This window comes from Macaca mulatta, chromosome 14 (assembly GCF_049350105.2).
Source record: "Macaca mulatta isolate MMU2019108-1 chromosome 14, T2T-MMU8v2.0, whole genome shotgun sequence".
NCBI lineage: Eukaryota > Metazoa > Chordata > Mammalia > Primates > Cercopithecidae > Macaca > Macaca mulatta.
This window is the reverse complement of record NC_133419.1, coordinates 50474697-50496024: the sequence shown is the minus strand read 5'-3', so window position 1 is coordinate 50496024 and position 21328 is coordinate 50474697. Positions and strand designations below refer to the sequence as shown.

The 21328-nt window shown below is 38.3% G+C and overlaps 2 pseudogenes; both read right to left on the bottom strand.

Annotated features, from left to right (window-relative positions):
* Window positions 1–329: 329 nt before the first annotated feature.
* Window positions 330–5562, bottom strand: LOC700411 (olfactory receptor 7E24-like; annotated as a pseudogene).
* Window positions 5563–6726: 1164 nt separating this feature from the next.
* LOC700275 (olfactory receptor 7E24-like) overlaps window positions 6727–21328 on the bottom strand; it is a 49576-nt pseudogene continuing 34974 nt past the window's right edge.

Here is a 21328-nt window from a genome sequence, read left to right as displayed (position 1 = left end):
GAAGGATGTTACTCCTAATGTCATGGGATGTACACTCTTTGTTATTATTTGTAATCTCCTAGGGAGATATTGTTTCAAATATCACAGTGAGTGTACACACCTGGTGTGATATTATTCGTAATATCCTAGGGAGATACAATTCCTAATACCACAGTGTGTGTTCCCCATGTGTGTACACTCTGTGATAGTATTTTTTTATATCCTAGGGAGGAGATATTACTCTTAATATCACAGTGTGTGTTAACCCTGTGATATTATTCATATTTCACCTTGCTGCCTTTTTTAACCCACATTACAAAAGGAATGGAACAGATAACAAGATACTGAGATTAGACTGTTCTGCCTTGCGGCCACCGCAGGACACTTTTAATATCCCTGTTTCTCAGGCTGTAGAAGGGGTTTAGCATGGGGGTGACCACCGTGTATATCACTGAGGCCACTGCATCCTTTCTGGGGGAAGATGACACATCTGAATTGAGGTACCCTCCAATGCCTGTTCCATAAAATAAGCACACAACTGACAGGTGAGACCCACAGGTGGAGAAGGCTTTATAGTTCCCACCTGATGATGAAACCCTCAGAATGGAGGAAACAATTTTATAGTAAGATAAAAGGATCCCCAAGGTGGGAAGAAAACCAAATACAGCAGCAGGGAAATACATGACTATGTTATTAGTGAACGTGTCACAACATGCAAGGTGGGGGAACTGAGAAGGGTCACAGAAGAAATCAGGAATTTCCACATCCTTGAAGCAGGTAATTTGTAAGGCAACCAAATTGTACAGCTGGGAGTCTAAAAGACTGAGAAAAAAGACAACAGAACTAGGAAGCCACAGAAACACCGGTTCATGATGACTGAATAATATAGAGGGTGACAGATGGCTACAAACCAGTCTTACAGCCATCACACTCAGGAGCATGTCTTTCTTCCATGCCTCCAAAAACGGCAAAAAGAGACATCTGGGTCAGGGAGCCGGCATAGGAGATGACTCTGCTGGGAGGTTGGATGTTCACAAACATCTTGGGGACTGTGGTGGAGGTGAAACTGATGTCAGGCAAGGACAGGTTGGAGAGGAAGAAGTACATGGGGGTGTAGAGGTGGGAGTCAGGGCTGACAGCCAGGATGATGAGCAGGTTCCCCAGCACCATGATGAGGCACATGGACAGGAACAGCCCAGCGAGGACTGGCTGCAGTTCTGGATCCTCTGAGAGTTCTAGGAGGAGGACTACTGAGACATCTGTTAGATTCTGTGGGTCTGTATAGTTTGGACACCTTTTGCGTAGAAAAGAGAGTTGAAAAATCAGAAACAAGTAAACCAACACCCAGCACTGTGTCTGCATTTTGGATATAAGCAATTCACAAGTAATGTTTCCAGATTTCAGAGCAATCCACAATCAGCAATATTTTGCAGTTGTGACAAACTCAATTGCCTTATAATGCGTTCATGATTGATTTTTGTGTTATTCACTTCTTGCTGTACACACCTGCCTTAGAAACACTAGATTCAAGAATGTTCCGAGAACCAGATCATCATATACAACAAATTCGTAATTGCTAGAAAATACAGCCTATCTTTTCAGAAGAAAAATATGTAATAAAAACATTCTCTTCACTTTAAGAAAAAGTTTATCCTAATTAAAGGAAATTAAGAACTCAAATATTTTATTTTATTCTAATAGATTGCCACAAATTCCCTTGATTTAGAACATTTATAAACACTGTATAACAGCTAAGACCATGCCATCTGGAAATGAAATTAAAGTTGACAGTTCATAATCAGAAAATATTTCCATATGCCAGTTATGTTCTAGTGATTTCAACATTATGTTTTCTGACTTTTCTCCCTCAAGGGAGTAATTGCTTACTCAAATAGGTGGGGCTTGTTTTAAAATTCATGTAAGACATAACTCCTGTCCTTAGCTTAGGTGTCTGGACTTAGACTGCCTGGTTCAAATGGGACTTCACCCTTTTCGACTTCATGATCTGGTACGTTATATGAAAATGCATTGCTTCTTTTCTAGTCTGTAAAATAATAATGAAATGTGCACTAATAACTGGGAGAAGACTACAAGGATGAAATGAAAGAAGCTGCATAGACCACAGAGCTCAGAGCCTGGTATTTAGGAAGCCTTCAGTAAGGGTTCATGATGCCATGGTGTCTGTCATCATCCTCTTTATCCTCATCATCACCTTCATAATCTTTATGTTGTGCTTAAGGAATAGTTTAGAGGGACTCATTTGCTGCTATCATGGGTGAGATGTCCATGAAAGGGACAACCAGTGTGGGAGGAAACCAAAATTTTGAATAAGATTTCTGAGACCCCCACCACAACCAAAAACAGAAACCCCACAGTCCGCTGAGCTGACAGTTTGCACACTGGTCTCTTCCCATCTGCCCACCGCACTCCTCTGTTTGTCCTGAGGACGAGGAAACAAAACAAGGCTCCCCAGCGTCCCTCAGCACTCACTGAACTGCGCTTCCCCTCTGCCGGGCCACGACCACGGAGAACCGGTCCACTGTCTTCCCTGCGTGGTGCACGATGGAGGCTCAGACTCCGTCCTCAAGCCGGGCAAGAAGACAAGGTCAGACATGAGCCTCCTGATGCAGGTGACAGGTGTGGAGCCCACCTGACTGGAACCTCACACTGCAGGGCTGGAGGTACAGACTGAGTATTTATTATTCCATGGCCTCGGGGGCTCAAGGCACAGAGCTCTTCATTAGCCAAATTCACCGAAGTTCGCCCATCTCTAACGATTTCCTCATAATAATGCAGCAAGAAGAGGAGAAAAATGAGCATCCATTTTTGGGCTCTTCCTCTAATCAGCAGAAATCCTGTGTGTATTATTCGCCTCTTTCTTTTCTTTTTAAAGATTCAATTGCTTTAATTTTCATATTTTATTATGGTAAAACATACCACATTGAAATATTAAAAATTATAAATATATATTATTTCATGTAGAATGGCCAGTATAAACATTTACAATTTCCACTATTTTTAAGTTTACAGTTTAATGACATTAAGTACATTCACATTGTTTAGCAACCATCACCTCCCTCATCTCCAGAACATTTTTATCTTTCAAAATGGAAATTGTACCCATATTATAAACTCTCCATTCCTCTCTCTCACCCCCCCACCCCGGGGGCCACCATTCTATTTTGCAATTCTATGAGTTTAACTACTCTAGAGTCTTGATGTAAGTGGAATCATACCATGTTTAATTTTTTTTTTTTTTTTGAGACAAAGCCCAGGTTGGAGTATAGTGGCACGATCTCGGCTCACTGCAACTTCCACATCCTGGGTTCAAACAATTCTTGTGTCTCAGTCTACTGAGTAGCTGGGATTAGAAGCGTGTGCCACCATGCCCAACTAATTCTATCATTTTTAGTAGAGATGAGCTTTCGCCGTTTTGGCCAGGCTGGTTTCATACTCCTGACCTCAGGTGATCCGCCCACCTTGGCCTCCCAAGATGCTGGGATTACAGGTGTGAGCCACCGCACTGGCCAGAAGTGCCTGCCTTTTTAAGGCTGAATTCCATTGTATGAATGAGCTGCAGTGTGCTTTTTCATTCATCTGTCCATGGACCATTGGGTTGCTTCCACATTTTGGCTACTGTGAATAACGCTGCTATGAATATGGGTGTACAAATATCTCTTCCACTCCTGGCTTCTAATTCTTTTTGGTAGGTACCCACAAATGCAACTGCAGGATCATCTGATAATTCTGTTTCTAATTTTTCAAGTACACTCCATACTATTTTCCCTGTTCCTGCAGTTTTACATTCCCTCTGATCATGTTGGAGCATTCCTACTTCCCTCTAATTTTCACCATTGCTTGTTTGTTTATCATATTCATCCTAATGTGTGCTATCACATTTTTGATTTGATTTGCCCTTCCCTATGATTAGTGATTTTGAATGTCATTTTATATGGTTATTTGCCATTGGTATATCTTTCCTAGGGAGATGTCTACTCAAGTCTTCTGATCATTGTTAATGGGATGCCTTGGGTTTCTTGTTGTTTAGTTCTAGCGGTTCTTTGCATATTATGGATATCAGCCTCTTTTCAAATATATGATTTGCAAATATTTTTCCTAATCCATGGGTTATTTTTTCACTCAGTTCATAGTGTTTTTTGATGCAGAAAAGTGTTTCTCATTTAGCTGTAATCCAAGGAATCTAATTTTCTTTTGTTGCCTATGCTTTTGGTGTCATATCCCAGAAAGCATTGCCCACTCTGATGTCATAAAGGTTTTGCCAGCATTTTCTTTTAGGCATATTATAGTTTTAGCTCTTGGGGTTAGGTCTTTTATCTGGTTTGTGTTAGTTTTTGCATCTGGTGTGACATATGGTCCATCTTCATTTCTCTGCATGTGGAAATCAAGCTTCTCCAACACCATTTGTTGAAAAGGCTGCATTTCCACCAATGAACTTTCTTGGCACTCATGTTAAAAACCATTTGAACATATATGTGAGAAGTAATTTCTGGGATCAAGAACAAACAAACAACAACAGACAACAGGTAAAGATGTAGCATGGGTTGGGTGTGGGTGCTCACGCCTGTAATCCTAACATTTTGGGAGGCCGAGGTGGGCGGGTCACCTGAGGTTGGGAGTTCAAGACCAGCCTGACCAACAGGGAGAAACCCCGTCTCTACTAAAAATAAAAGTTAGGTGGGCGTGGTGGTGTGTAATCTCAGCTACTAGGGAGGCTGAGGCAGGAGCATTGCTTGAACCCAGGAGGCGGAGTTTGTGGTGAGCCAAGATCATGCCATTGCACTCCAACCTGGGCAACAAGAATGAAACTCCTTCTCAATAAATAAATAAATAAATAAATAAATAAAAATACAGGATGATTTCAAGAGCTCCAATCTAGCCTAAAAAAGAAGAGTATAGAAGGGTGTAATTGGAGGAGAAAGAGAATAACTTAAAAACCATCACAATGAGAAAGTTAGGAAGCTTCTTTCTAAGCCATCTGGAAATACGCAAGAGGTTTTTGTGAATTAAAATTTCCATACTGTACTATCAAACACTAGAACTCATTTGTTCCATCTTTCTGTGTTTTGTACCCAATTATCAACTTCTCTTCATTCCCTATCCCACCCTTTTTCTTTCTAGCCTCTGCTAACCACCTTTATAATCTCCACCTTCATGAGACTCCTTTTGTGTGTATGTGGTTGTTGGAGTCTCGTTCTGTTGCCCGGGTTGGAGTATAGAGGCAAGATCTTGGCTCACTGCAACCTCTGCCTTTTAGATTCAAGCAATTCTCCAGCCTCAGCCTCCCAAGTAGCTGGGACTACAGGCATGCACAACCATGCCCAGGTAATTTTTGTATTTTTAGTAGAGATGTGGTTTCACCATGTTTGCCAGGCTGGTCTCAAACTTGTGGCCTCAAGTGATCCATCTGACTTGGCTTCCCAAAGTGCTGGGATTACAGGCATGAGCCACTACACCTGGTCAAGGTTTTCTTTTTTGTTCCTACATATAAGTGAGGACATGTAACATTTGTCATTCTGCTCCTGGCTTATTTCGTTTAATATACTGACCTGCAATCTCATCCATTTTTGCGGCAGTGGAGAGGATTTTATTCCTTTTAGTTTGAATAATACTTTATTGTGTGTGTATACCATAGTTTCTTAATTGAAACAAACTTATTAAAGACAAATATTTTAAAAATGTTTCAGAATGAGAAACTTTAGGGATACTGTGACCATTTTATTCTTTTCTATTTCCCATTTTATATATGTACAAGTGTGAAATAAAGCAGCAATCAATGTGTGTATAAATCTGTAACTTCAACAAATGTAAAATGAAAATGCTAAGTGGTAAGAAAAACAGCATAATAAAAATTTTTTATAGTGTTGAAGTACAATGCATTTGAAGATAACATTTGAAGAAATTATATTACAATTAAGTTTTATTCTTACTCATCAGAGCTTGATCCCCCCAGGAACTTCATCATTGGAACCATCTCTTTTGCTTAAAAAAAAAAAAAAAAAAAATCTGCATACCCACACAGGTGCAAGTAAATCAGAATCTTAAATAATGAGACTCAGGCCTCCTCATTTGCAAGCTACCCAGGTGATTTCAGTCAAAGCTAAGATTGAGGAGCGGTGACGTGGATCTCTACACATAACCTGCCTAAATAGATTCCCTAGAAGCAGTTTATAAAGGAATTCCACACGAACTGTGGGAAAGGATGTGAATTTGATGTACACGGTATTCCTTACTTAACATTTTTGATAGTCTCTTGAAAACTGCACGTTTAAGCAAAATTATGTAGAGTGAAGCCAATGTATTCCTCATCAACATTAGAACTAGACAACTTTGAACAAACCAATGGTATTGGAGGACCTGCTGTACATTGTTTCCAGAAAGTCAATTTTCAGGGAATTACAAAATGAAGTGAGGACTTCCTGTATATAAAAAGATGGTTGTTATTCCACCTGGACAACAGGGTTATTGCTCAGAAACTAAAGGAGGCCACCTAGGTATAGAGGATTCAGTCATGAGGTTTATGCTAAACAAAGGTTCCCAGAATACTCACCCATTCCAGTTAAAGGCATAACAAAGAAAGCAATATTCACATAGGAAATGTGGAAAGGAATAAAAGCCATCAAGCAACAAAGATAATGTGAGGAAGGGGGCAGGATTTGCAGATGTAGAGACTTAATGTGGTTGCCCTTTCTAACCCACACAAGAAAAAGGACAGAACAGATCATGAGATTAGACTGTTCTGCTCCGCAGCCTCCACAGGGCACTTTGAATGCCCCTGTTTCTCAGTCTGCAGATGAAGGGGTTCAGCATGGGGGTGACCACAGTGTACAACACTGATGCTACCACACCATTCCTGGGGGATAGTGACACAGCTGAAGTCAGGTACACGCCAGTGTCTGTTCCATAAAATAAGCAAACAATTGCCAAGCAAACAATTGCCAGGTGAGAGCCACAGGTGGAGAAGGCTTTATACTTCCCGTCTGACGATGGAATTCTTAGAGTGGAGGGGACAATTTTATAGTAAGACAAAAGGATCCCTGAAATGAGAAGAAAACCAAATATAGTACTATCTAAATGTATGAATATGTTATTGATGACACAGTCAGAACAGGCAAGGTTGAGAAGTTGAGATCGGTCACAGAAAAAATCAGAGGTTTCCACATTCTTGAAGCAGGTGAATCGTAACAATCCAACTGTGCAGCTGGGAATCCAACACGCTGACGAAGAAGACACCAAAACTAAGAAGACACAGAAGTGAGGATTCATGATGACTGGGTAGTGCAGGGGGTGACAGATGGCCACAAATCAGTTATAGGCTATCACAGTCAGGAGCATGTCATCTATACATGCAAAAAGGACAAAGAAAGACATCTGTGCCAGGCAGTCCGCGTGGGAGATGACTCTGCTATGCGATTGCATGTCCACAATCATCTTGGGGACCATGGCCAAGGTGAAACTGATGTCAGGCAAGGACAAGTTGGAGAGGAAGAAGTACATGGGGGTGTGGAGGTGGGAGTCAGGGCTGACCGCCAGGATGATGAACAGGTTCCCCAGCACCGCGACCAGGCACATGGACAGGAACAGCCCAGCGAGGACTGGATGCAGTTCTGGATCCTCTGAGAGTCCCAGGAGAAGGAATTCTGAGACACCTGTAAGATTCTGTGGTTCTGTGTGACTTGGACACCTTGAGAAGAAAAAAGGATTGGAAAAACAAAAGATAAAAACCAGCACTTAATGCCGTGTGTATATTTTGGATACAAGCAATTCACGAGGAACATTTTCACACTTGAGGATCATACACCTTCAGCAATATTTCTCAGTTGTGACAAACCCAAAAATCTCAGAATTACATGATTTACTTTTTTGCTATTCAAGTCTTTCTGTGCATACATACTTTAGAGAAAATCCACTGGAGAATGTTAGAAGACCAAAACATAATATGTAACAAATCCAAGATCTCAGTAAAATCTCAGTAAAATATGGCCTACTCTTCTCAGAAAAAAAAAAAAATCTTCTCTCTCTAAGAAAACAAACTCAGTCTAATTTAAAAATTAAGAAGCAGTGAAATACACTTGATTTTATTCTGACACTGCTACAAATTCCTTTGATGTAGAATTCCTTTGATGTAGAATATTTATAAGCACTATACAAGAGCTAGGATCACATTATCTAAAAATGAAATTGAACCTTATAGTTCTTAATCAAAAGACCTTTTTACATGCCAGTTACTTTTCATATTTATTATCATCCTTAGGTTTTCTGACATAATTTCTTCATAAAAGTAAATGCATACTCAAATATGGGAGCCATGTTTCCAAATTTATTTAATATATAGCTCTTTGCCGAGCACATTTGCTCACACCTGTAATCCCAGCACTTTGGAAGGCCGAGGCTGGTGGATCACCTGAGGTCAACAGTTTCAGACCAGCCTGACCAGCACTGTGATATCCCATCTCTACTGAAAATACAAAATTAGCCAGGCGTGGTGGTGGGCACCTGTAATCCCAGCCACTCAGGAGGCAGAAGCAGGAGAATCCCTTAGAACCCGGGATGCAGAGGTTGTACACCCTGTGATATTATTTTTGATATCCTAGGGAGATATTGCTTCTCATGTCACAGTGGGCATACACCCTGTGATATTATTTGTAATATCCTACAAAGATATTACTCCTAATATCACAGTGGGTGTACATCCTGTGATATTATTCCTAATATTTTACGGAGATATTACTCCTGATATTACAGTGAGTGTACACCATGTTTGTACACTCTGTGATATTATTCATAATAACCTAAAAAAATTACTGTTAATATCACAGTGGGTGTACACCCTGTGATATTATTTGTAATATCCTAGGTAGATATTACTCCTAATATCACAGTAGATATATACCACGTGTGCACATCCTTTGAAATTATCTGTAATATCCTAGGAAGATATTGCTCCTAATATCACAGTGGGTGTACATCCTGTGATATTATTCATAATAACCTAGGGAATTATTACTCCTAATATCACAGTGGGCATACACTCCGTGATATTATTCGTAATATCCTAGAGAAATATTGCTCCCAATATCACAGTGGATGTACACCCTTTAATATGAAAAGTAATATCCTAGGAAGACATTACTTCTAATATCACAGTGGGTGTACACCCTGTGATATTATTTGTAATATCCTGGAGAGATATTACTCCTAATATCACAGTGGGTGTGCACCATGAATGAACACCTTGTGATGTTATTCATAATATTCTAGGGAGAAATTACTCCTAATATCACAGTGGTGTACACCATGTGTGTATACCCTTTGGTGTTATTCGTAATATCCAAGGGAGATATTATGCCTAATGTCACGGTGGGTGTAAACCATGTGTGTACATTCTGTGATGTTATGCGTAATGTCTTAGAAAGTTATTGTTCCTAATGCCACAGAGGGTGTATACCATGTGTGTACACTCTGTGATGTTATTCATAATATCCTAGGGAGATATTTCTCCTAATATCACAGTGGGTGTACACCTTGTGTGTATGCCCTGTACTATTATTTGTTATATCCTGTGCAGGTATTACTCCTAATATCACAGTGGGTGCACACCATGGGTGTAAAATCTGTGATGTTATTCATAATATCCTAGGGAGATATTACTCCTAATGTCATAGTGGGTGTACAGCCTGTGACATTATTTGTAATATCCTAGGGAGGTATTATTCCTATTATCACAGTGGGTGTACACCTTGTGATATTATTCATAATATCCTAAGGAGATATTACTTCTAATATCAGAGTGGGTGTACACCCTGTGATATTATTTGTAATATTCTGAGATATTACTGTATACACTGTGATATTTTTGTATTATTTTATGGAGATATTTCTTCTAAAGTCACAGTGGGTGTATACCTGGTGATAGTCTTCCTAATATCACAGTGGGTGTACACCATGTGTATTTGTAATATTCTAGGGAGATATTACTCCTAATATTACTGAGAGTGTACACCCTGCGATATTAGTTGTAACATTTTTGGGAGATATTACTTGTAAAGTCACAATTGGTGTATGATATTCTTCCTAATGTTTTAAGGAGATGTTACTTCTAATATCACAGTGGGTGTACACCCTGTGATATTCATCATAATATCATATGGATGTATTACTCCTAATATATCACTTAGTAGTGATATTGTTCATAATGTCCAGGAAGGGAGAGAATGATATTACACCCCAATATTGCAGGGGGTGGGGAAGAATGATATTACACACAATATCACATGGGGTGTACACCTCCCCTGTGATATTGTTTCTCATATCCATGGGGCGAGAGGATGATATTACTCCAAATATCGCGGGTGGTGTATACCCTACCTATGATATAGTTCCTAATATCCAAAGGGGGAGAGGAGAATATTACTTTCAATGCCACAGGGATTGTACACACTCCCCTTATATGGTTCCTAATATCCCGTGGTAGAGAGGATATTACTACTCTCAATATCACAGGGCGTGTACATCCCCCCTATGATATTGTTCTTAATATCCATGGGGAGGAGGATGATATTACTTCCAATATCACAGGAGGTGTACAACCCCCTATAATATTGTTCCTAATATCCAGGGGGGAGAGGATGATATTATTCCCCATATCGTGGGAGGTGTCCACCCCCTGTGATATGGTTTGTAATATCCTGTAAGGGAGAAGGGGGTGATATTATTCCCCGCATCTCAGAGGGTGTCCACCCCCCTGTGATATGTCATAATATCCAGGGCGGGAGAGGGGGGTGATATTACTCCCATATCGCAAAGGGTGTCCACCTCTCTGTGATACCATTCGTAATATCCAGGGCGAGAGAGGGGAGTGATACTACTTCCCATATCGCAAGAAGTTTACACCACCCCCTGTGATATTGCTCCTAATATATAGGGAAGGAGAGGATTATATTACTCCCAATATCGGAGGGTGTATGCACCCCCCTGTGATGTTGTTTATAATATCCAGGCAATGAGAGGATGATGTTACTCCCGAAATCGCAGCAGGTGTACTCTACCCCTGTGATGTTGTTCCTAAAATCCTTGGGGAAATGGATGATACTACTTTCAATATTGCAGGAGTTGTACACCTCCCTGGAATATTGTTCGTAATAAAAAGGGAGGGAGAGGATGACATTACATTCAATATCGAGAGGGGTGTACGCCCCGCCCATGTTATTGTTCCTAATATCCAGGTGGGGAGAGGAAGATATTACTCCCAATATTGCACTGGTGTACATTTCCCCTGTGTTATATTTTCTAAAATACAGGGAGGGAGAGGAGAGTATAACCTCCAATTTGGCAGGTAATTTACACCTCCCTTGTAATATTGTTCCTAATATCGAATGGGAGATAACATTATCCTAAATATTGCAGAGGGTCTACACCACCTCTGTGATATTATTCCTAATTTCCAGGGGGAGAGAATATGATATTACTCCCAATGTCGTAAAAGTGTCCCCCCGCAGCTGTGATGTTGTTCCTAACTTCCAGGGGGTGGGGCAAGTATGATATTATTCCCAATATGGCAGTGGGTGTACATTCCCCCTGTGTTATTGTTTCTAATATACGGGAGAGAGAGGATAGTATTTTTCCCAATTTGGCAGGTACTTTACACCACCCTTGTAATATTGTTCCTAATATTGAGGGGAGGAGAGGATAATATTTTCCTAAATATCTCAGGGGATTACACCACCCCTGTGATATTGTTCCTAATTTCCAGGGGGAGAAAGGATGATATTACTCCCAATATCGTAAAAGTGTACAACCCCCTATGGTATTGTTTCAAATATCTAGGGAGGGCAAGTATGATCTTCCTTCCAATCTTGAAGGGGAATACATCCCCCTGTAATATGGTTCCTAATATCCAGTGGGGGAGAGGATGACATTACTCCCAATATCGCAGGAGGTGTACACCCCTCTGTCATATTGTTCATAATGTTCAAAAGGAAAGATAATATTACTCAAAATATCGTTAATGCCTTGTGTCTGCATCCCCCTGTTATATGGTTTGTAATATCCAGCAGGGAAGAGTGGGGTGATATTGCTCCCCATATTGTGGGGGGTGTCCACCCTTCACGATATGGTTGGTAATATTGGGAGTGGGAGAGGTGGGTAATATTACTCCCTACATCACATCATGGGGGGTGTCCACCCCCGTGTGACATGGTTCCTAACATTTAGGGGGAGGAGGGGGGTGAAATTACTCCCCCTATCATGGGGGTTGTTTACCCCCCTGTGACACGGCTTGTAATATCCAGGGGGTGGGAGAGTGGGGTGATATTACTCCCCCTATTGTGGGGGATGTTTACCCCCCTGTGACATGGTTCATAACATCCAGGGGGTGAGAGTGGGGTGACATTACTCCCCATATCATGGGGGATTTTTCCCCCACTGTGACACGGTTCATAATATCCAGTTAGGGGAGAGGTGATATTACTCCCCATATGGCAAAGGGTGTCCACCCCCCATGACAAGGTTCATAATATCCAGGGGGGGAGAGGGATGTGATATTACTCCCCATATCATGGAGGTGTTTACCCCCCTGTGACATGGTTCATAATATCCAGTGGGGTGAAAGGGGGTGATGTTACTCCCCATATCACCGGGGGGTGTCCAACCCCCATGACATGTTTTGTAATATCTAGGGTGGGGAGAGGGGTGTGATATTACTCCCCATATCGTGGGGGGCGTCCACCTCCCTATAACATGGTTTGTAATATCCAGGGGGAGATAACTGAATTGATCAAGCAGAAGCAAGGATATCAGAGATTGAAGATCAACTTAATGAAATAAAGCGAGAAGACAAGATTAGAGAAAAAAGAATAAAAAGGAACAAATAAAACCTCCAAGAAATATGGGACTATGTGACAAGACCAAATCTACGTTTGATTACCTGAAAGTGACAGGGAGAATGGAACCAAGCTGAAAAACACTCTTCAGGATATTATCCAGGAGAACTTCCCCAACCTAGCAAGACAGGCCAACATTCAAATTCAGGAAATACAGAGAACACCACAAAGATACTCCTCGAGAAGAGCAACCCCAAGACACATAATCGTCAGATTCACCAAGGTTGAAATGAAGGAAAAAATATTAAGGGCAGCCAGAGAGAAAGGTCAGGTTATCCACAAAGGGAAGCCCATAAGACTAACAGCGAGTCTCTCAGCAGAAAACCTACAAGCCAGAAGACAGCAGGGGCCAATATTCAACATTCTCAAAGAAAAGAATTTCCAATTCCAAATTTCATATCCAGCCAAACTAAGCTTCATACGTGAAGGAGAAATAAAATCTTTTACAGATAAGCAAATGCTGAAAGATTTTGTCACCAACGGGCCTGCCTTACAAGAGCTCCTGAAGGAAGCACAAAATACGGAAAGGAACAACCAGTTCCAGCCACTAGAAAAACATACCAAATTGTAAAGTCCATCGACACTTTAAAGAAACTGCATCACTAATGCGCAAAATAACCTGCTAGCATCATAATGACAGGATCAAATTCACACGTAACAATATTAATCTTAAATGTAAATGGGTTAAATGCCCCAATTAAAAGACACAGACTGGCAAATTGGATAAAGAGTTAAGACTAATCAGTGTGCTGTATTCAGGAGACCCATCTCACCTGCAAAGACACACTTAGGCTCAAAATAAAGGGATGAAGGAATATTTACCAAGCAAATGGAAAACCAAAAAAAAAAAAAAAAAAAAAAAAAAAGCAAGAGTTGCCATCCTAATCTCTGATAAAACAGACTTTAGACCAACAGAACTCAAAAGAGACAAAGAAGGGCATTACATAATGGTAAAGGGATCAATGCATCAAGAACTAACTATCCTAAATATATATCTGTGCCCAATACAGGAGGACTCAGACTCATAAAGCAAGTACTTAGAGTCCTATAAAGAGACTTAGACTCCCACACAATAATAGTGGGAGACTTTGACATCCCACTGTCAATATTAGACAGATCAATGAGGCAGAAAAATAACAAGGATATTGAGGACTTGAACTCAGCTCTGGACCAAGCAGACCTAATAGACATCTACAGAACTCTCTACCCCAAATCAACAGAGTATACATTCTTCTCAGCACCTCATTGCACTTATTCCGAACTTGACCACATAATTGGAATCAAAATACTCCTCAGCAAATGCAAAAGAACAGAAATCATAACCAACAGTCTCTCAGACCACAGTGCAATCAAATTGGAACAGGATTAAGAAACTCACTCAGAACCACACAACTATACAGAAACTGAACAACCTGCTCCTGAATGACTACTGGGTAAATAACGAAATGAAGGAAGAAATAAATATGTTTTTGGAATCAGTGAGAACAAAGACACAATGTACCAGAATCTCTGGGACACATTTAAAGCAGTGTGTAGAGGGAAATTTATAGTACTAAATGCCCACAAGAGAAAGCAGGAGATATCTAAAATCAACACCCTAACATCAAAATTAAAAGAACTAGAGAAGAAAGAGCAAACAAACCCAAAAGCTAGCAGAAAACAAGAGATAACTAAGATTAGAGCAGAACTGAAGGAGATAGAGCCATGAAAAACCCTTCAAAAAATCAATGAATCCGGGAGCTGGTTTTTTCAAAAGATCCACAAAATAGATAGACCACTAGCCAGACTAGTAAAGAAGAAAAGAGAGAAGAATCAAATAGACGTGATAAAATATCATAAAGAGGATATCACCACTGATCCCACAGAAATACAAACTACCGTCAGAGAATACTATAAACACCTCTCTGCAAATAAACTAGAAAATCTAGAAGAAATGGATAAATTCCTGGACATGTACACCCTCCCAAGTCTAAACCAGGAAGAAGTCAAATCCCTGAATAGGTCCATAACAAAGTCTGAAATTGATGCAGTAATTAATAGCCTACCAACCAAAATAAGTCCAGGACCAGACGGATTCACAGCCAAATTCTACCAGAGGTACAAAGAGGAGCTGGTACCATTCCTTCTGAAATTATTCCAAACAATAGAAAAAGAGGGAATCCTCCCAAACTCATTTTGTGAGGCCAGCATCATCCTGACACCAAAATCTTGCAGAGATACAACATAAAAAGAAAATTTCAGGCCAATATCCCTGATGAACATCGATGCAAAAATCCTCAATAAAATACTGGCAAACCGAATTGAACCCCACATCAAAAAGCTTATCCACCACAATCAAGTTGGCTTCATCCCTGGGATGCAAGGCTGGTTTAACATATGCAAATAAATAAATGTAATCCATTACATAAACAGAATCAGTGACAAAAACCACGTGATTATCTCAATAGTTGCAGAAAAGGCCTTTGACAAAATTCAACACCCCTTCATGCTAAAATCTCTCAATAAGCTAGGTATCAGTGGAATGAATCTCAAAATAATTAGAGATATTTATGACAAACCCACAGCCAATATCATACTGAATAGGCAAAAACTAGAAGCATTCTTTTTGAAAACTGGTACAAGACAAGAATGCCCTCTCTCACCACTCCTATTCAACATAGTATTGGAAGTTCTGGCTAGGGCAATCAGGCAAGAGAAAGAAATGAAGGGTATTTAAATAGGAAAAGAGGAAGTCAAATTGTCTCTGTCTGCAGATGACTTGATTGTATATTTAGAAAACCCCATCGTCTCAGCCCAAAACCTCCTTAAGCTGACAAACAACTTCAGCAAAATCTCAGGATACAAAAATCAATGTGCAAAAATCACAAGCATTCCTATACATCAATAACAGATAGAGAGCCAAATCATGAGTAAACTCCCATTCACAACTGCTACTAAGAAAATAAAATACCTATGAATACAACTTACAAGGGATGTGAAGGACCTCTTCGAGGAGAACTACAAACCACTGCTCAAGGAAGTAAGAGAGGACACAGACAAATGGAAAAATCTTCCATGCTCCTGGATAGGAAGAATCAATATCGTGAAAATGGCCATACTGCCCAAAGAAATTTATTGATTCAATGTTATCCTCTTTAAGCTCCCACTGACTTTCTTCACAAAATTGGAAAAAACTACTTTAAACTTCACATGGAACCAGAAAAGAGCCTGCATAGCCAAGACAATCCTAAGCAAAAGAACAAAGCTGGAGGCATTGCGCTACCTGACTTCAAACTATATTACAAAGCTACAGTAACCAAAACAGCATGGTACTGGTACCAACACAGATATATAGACCAATGGAACAGAATAGAAGCCTCAGAAATAACACCACACATCTACAACCATCTGATCTTTGACAAACCTCACACAAACAAGCAATAGGGAAAGCATTCTCTATTTAATAAATGGTGTTGGAAAAACTGGCTAGCTATATGCAGAAAATTGAAACTGGACTCCTTCCTTACATCTTATACAAAAATTAACTGAAGATGGATTAAAGACTTAAACGTAAGACCTAAAACCATAAAAATCCTAGAAGAAAACCTAGGCAATACCATTCAGCACATAAGCATGAGCAAAGACTTCATGTCTAAAATACCAAAAGCAATAGCAACAAAATTGACAAATGGGATCTAATTAAACTAAAGAGCTTCTGTGCAGCTAAAGATACTATCACTGGAGTGAAAATGCAACCTACAGAATGGGAGAAAATTTTTGTACTCTATCCATCTGACAAAGGGCTAATATCCAGAATCTACAAAAAAACTTAAACAAATTTACAAGAAAAAAACCAAACAACCCCATCAAAAAGTGGACAAAGGATATTAATATACACTTCTCAAAAGAAGACATTTATGCAGCCAACAAACATACGAAATAAGACTCATCATCACTGGTCATTAGAGAAATGCAAATCAAAACCACAATGAGATACCATCTCATGCCAGTTAGAATGGTGATCATTAAAAAGTCAGGAAACAACAAATGCTGGAGAGGATGTGGAGAAATAGGAACACTTTTACACTGTTGGTGGGAGTGTAAATTAGTTCATCCACTGTGGAAGACAGTGTGGCAATTCCTCAAGAATTTAGAACTAGAAATACCATTTGACCCAGCAATCCCATTACTGGGTATACACCCAGAGGATTATAAATCATTCTACTATAAAGATACATGCACATGTATGTTTATCATGGCACTATTCACAATAGCAAATACTTGGATCCAATACAAATGTCCATCAATGATAGACTGGATAAAGAAAATGTGGCACATATACACTATGGAATACTGTGCAACCATAAAAAAGGATGGGTTCATGTCCTTTGTAGGGATATGGATGAAGCTGGAAACTCATTCTCAGCAAATCAAAACAAGAACAGAAACCAAACACTGCATGTTGTCACTCATAAGTGGGAGCTGAACAATGAGAACACATGGACACAGGGAGGGGAGCATCACACACCAGGGCTTGTTGGCAGGTGAAGGGCTAGGGGAAGGATAGCATTGGGAGAAATACCTAATGTAGTTGACGGGTTGATGGGTGCGGCAAACCACCATGTCACGTGTATACCTATGTAACAAAACTGCATGTTCTGCACATGTACCCCAGAACTTAAAGTGTAATAAAAAAAGAAAGATTCCAAACATACATTTATGTGTACAAAATCAGACAAAAATCTCTGATACGTAGGTGGTAGGCAAGTAGATAAATAGGAATAGTTTTATAATTAAGTTTCATACTATACATGCCTTTTAAATGTACTTCGTTAATTATATTTGAATTCACTAGAATAAAATAGGCTTCAGGAATTGCTGAATTGTAGGTAAATATTTAATAACAGGATCATACAATTTATCATGAATTGAAGCTGTACTTTGCATTTTTAGTGCATATGTCCTCTTTAGACAATAAGAGTATACTCCCTGCTATAAAAACTTTCTCATACCTTCTCATTTTTTTAGTCATAAAATTATTTTATTTTGTCAGAGCAAATACTATTTTTTACAGTAGGAATGAATTAACATAAAATTTGAATACAACTTAAAACAAAGCCTTGCATAAAATGTACCACATTATTTCAGGAATATGATTCTGGGAATCAGATATTATATGTCACCTTGCAAATTTTTCCAAGTTACAATTTATATAGTATCAGATACACCCATTTTAAGAGCACTCACAGTTTGATTAATTTTGACTAATGTATACACACATGTAATCACCACCATATTTAAGATGTAGAATATTTCTATCACCCCAAAAGTTTCCCTTCTTCCCCTTCCCAGTCAATCACCCTTTCTTCACGCATACTTCCACTGATCTGCTATGATTGTAGATTAGATTAGTTTTCTAGAGTTTCCAATAATCGTAACTATACATTATATACTCTTTTATCTGCGTTCTTTTTGGAACCTATCCATGTTGTGTATATCAATAGTTTGTTTCTTTTTACTTCTGAGTAATAGTTCATTGTATGAATATGTTTATACATTGTGTTTATTTACTTGATGGACATTTTGGCTGTTTGCAGTTTTTGTCTTTCATAAAAAAAAATCTGTGAATAACCTTGTACATATCATTTTGTGGAAATATGTTTTCATTTTTCTTGGGTAAATACCTAGAAGTGTCATTGCTATATTACATGATTAGTATATGTTTAATTTTGTAAGAAGCTGCCAAACCATTTCTCAAAATGATTGTAACAATTTACATTCCCGTCAATTATTTATGACAATTCCACTTGTTCCACATTCTCCTCAACACCTGGCATTGTCAGCTTTTAAAATTTTTGGTCATTCTACTAGTGGTGTGTTTGTATCTCACTGTGGTTTTGATTTGTTGTTTCCTGAGACTAATAATCTTAGCATCTTTTGATGTATTGACCATTTGTATATCTTTTTTTGTGAAATGTGTTTGTCGAAACCTTCTGCCTGTTATTTTAACTGAGTGGATGTCTTCTAACATTGAGTCATAAGAGTTCTTATAAATTGTAAGATTTATATACATCTGATATATACTTAGATATCAGTTTTTGTCAGATATATGTATTATAAATATTTTCTCCCAGCCTGTGGCATTTCTTTAAAAAGCAGGAGGTTTTAGTTTTATGAAGTCCAATGTTTCATGCTTTTTGTTTCCTGTCTAAAGAAATCCTTACCAACTCCAAGGTCACAAGGATTTTCTCCTGCACTTTCTTCTGTAAGTTTTATAGTTTTAGCTTTTATGTTTAGGTCTATGGTCCTTTTCAAGTTAATGTTTTGGTATGGTGTGGGATCAAGATTTCTTTTTTTTTAATCCTACATGAGTATTCAGTTGTTCCAGTACCATTTGTTAAAAAGATTATCCCCTTCTCACTGAATTGGCTTGGAACTTTTGTCAAAATTAGTTGACCACATGCATATGTTTCTATTTTTGAACTATTCTGTTGCATTGATCTGTATGCTTATCCTTATTCCACTGCCACACTGTCTTAATTACTGTAGTTTACATTAAATCTTGAAAACAAGTAGTGTGAGTTCTCCTAATTTATTCTTTTTCAAAATGGTTTTGGCTATTCTAGATCCTTTACATTTTGACTTAAATTGTAAAAAAAACTTGTCAATTTTGAAAAATGTCCCCTGATGTTTTGATTGGCGTTGCATTGAATTTATATATCCACTTAGAGATAATTGGAATTTTAGTGATACTATTCCAATCCATGAACTTGGTAAATTTCTCCATTTATTTGGGTCTTCTGTAGGCCTTTCAGAAGTGTGTTGTAGCTTTCACTATAAATTTCTTCCTTTTTATTTTATGTTTGTTAATGTTTTTGTAAACGATTTCTATTTGTTAATTATTTGAACATAGAAACAACTGCTTTACTTATTGAACTTGTATCCTGTGACCTTGTTTAACTCACTATTTCTCACAGGTTTTTTTTTGTAGATTTCTCCAAATTTGGTACTTACGTTGTATCATCATCTGTGAATGAAAGCAATTTTATATCTTTCTCTCCAATATGTATAACTTGTGTTTATTTTTCTTATCTTATTGCATTGACTTTGACATCCAATACAATGTTGAATAAACATGATGGTTGTAAACATTTTTACTTTGTTTACAATCTTTGGGGGAAAGCCTTCATTTATTCACAAGTAAATGTGATGTTAACTTCAGGGTATTTATAGATGGTTTTGATCAAATTCCTTCTATTCTATAAAAACTGAGAATTTTTACCATATATTTGACTTTGTCAAATGCATTTTCTGCACCTATTAAGACGTTCTATTTTTATTTTTTTAGTGTTATTTTGTTGAATTGCGTTGATTGATTTGAAATATTAAACAAACTTTGCATTTCTGGGACAAATTCCACTTGTTCAAGATACATAATACTTTGTACATATTATTTGATGCAATTCGTTACTATCACAGTGTTAAGGATTTATTTTGTCTGTGTAGATGATGGATATTAAATTAATCTGTAGTTTCTTTTTCCTAAAATGTTTTCATTTTTTTTTTTTTAAATCAGGGTAATGCTAGCTTCAGAAAATGAGTCGGGATGGGTATCTCATTCTTAATCTTCTAATTGAATTTGTATAATTTTCGCTTCAGATACTTCATTTTTCTTCTCTTGCAGTTCCACTCAGTTTCATTCTTTAAATCTTCCATTTTTCTCCTCATTACATTTATGTTTTTCTTTAAATTCTTAAGCATATTAAACACATTTTTAAAGTGATTATTTTATCATTCTTGCTACTAATTCTACCTTATCATTTCTGTATCTGTTTCTATGGAATTATTTTTTTCTTTGGATACATTTTCTTCTATTTTTGCATGTCTATCAATTTTTGATTGAATGTTAAACATCATAAACATTTTATTGTTAAGGGCTGGATTTTGTTGTATTTCCTTAAAGGAAATTAATTTCATTCTGGCAAGAAATTAAACTACTTGTGATTCAGTTTGATATTTTCTAGGCTTGTTTTAAAACTTTTTATGCTTTTTGAGGGTATGTTTAAAGTCACTGTTCCTGTAGTACCAGTTTAGCTCCAGATAGGCTTCTTCTGGTGTCTCTAGTAAATTTCATATGCATTTAATAAAATCATCCTGCCTTGGCTGGAAGGAACTTGAATAATTCTGGTTCTGAATAAGCTATAGATATTGTTCGGCTTCTATTTCTTGGTAATTTTTCTTTTTCTACATGTTGTTATTTGTATAGTCTTGTTAAATTTTATCCTATGCATGGTCAGGTTATTATTGAGTCAAAGACTCAAAGCGACTTCTATTCAATTACCCAGAGCTCTTTTCTCTGAATAGTCATCCTCTCTGCGATATTCTACCTTCTAAAATCTAGTTGCCTGGGCCACCCTGAACTCTAATCTCTGTCTCCTCCACTCAGGGAAAACTCCTCATACTTTGATCAG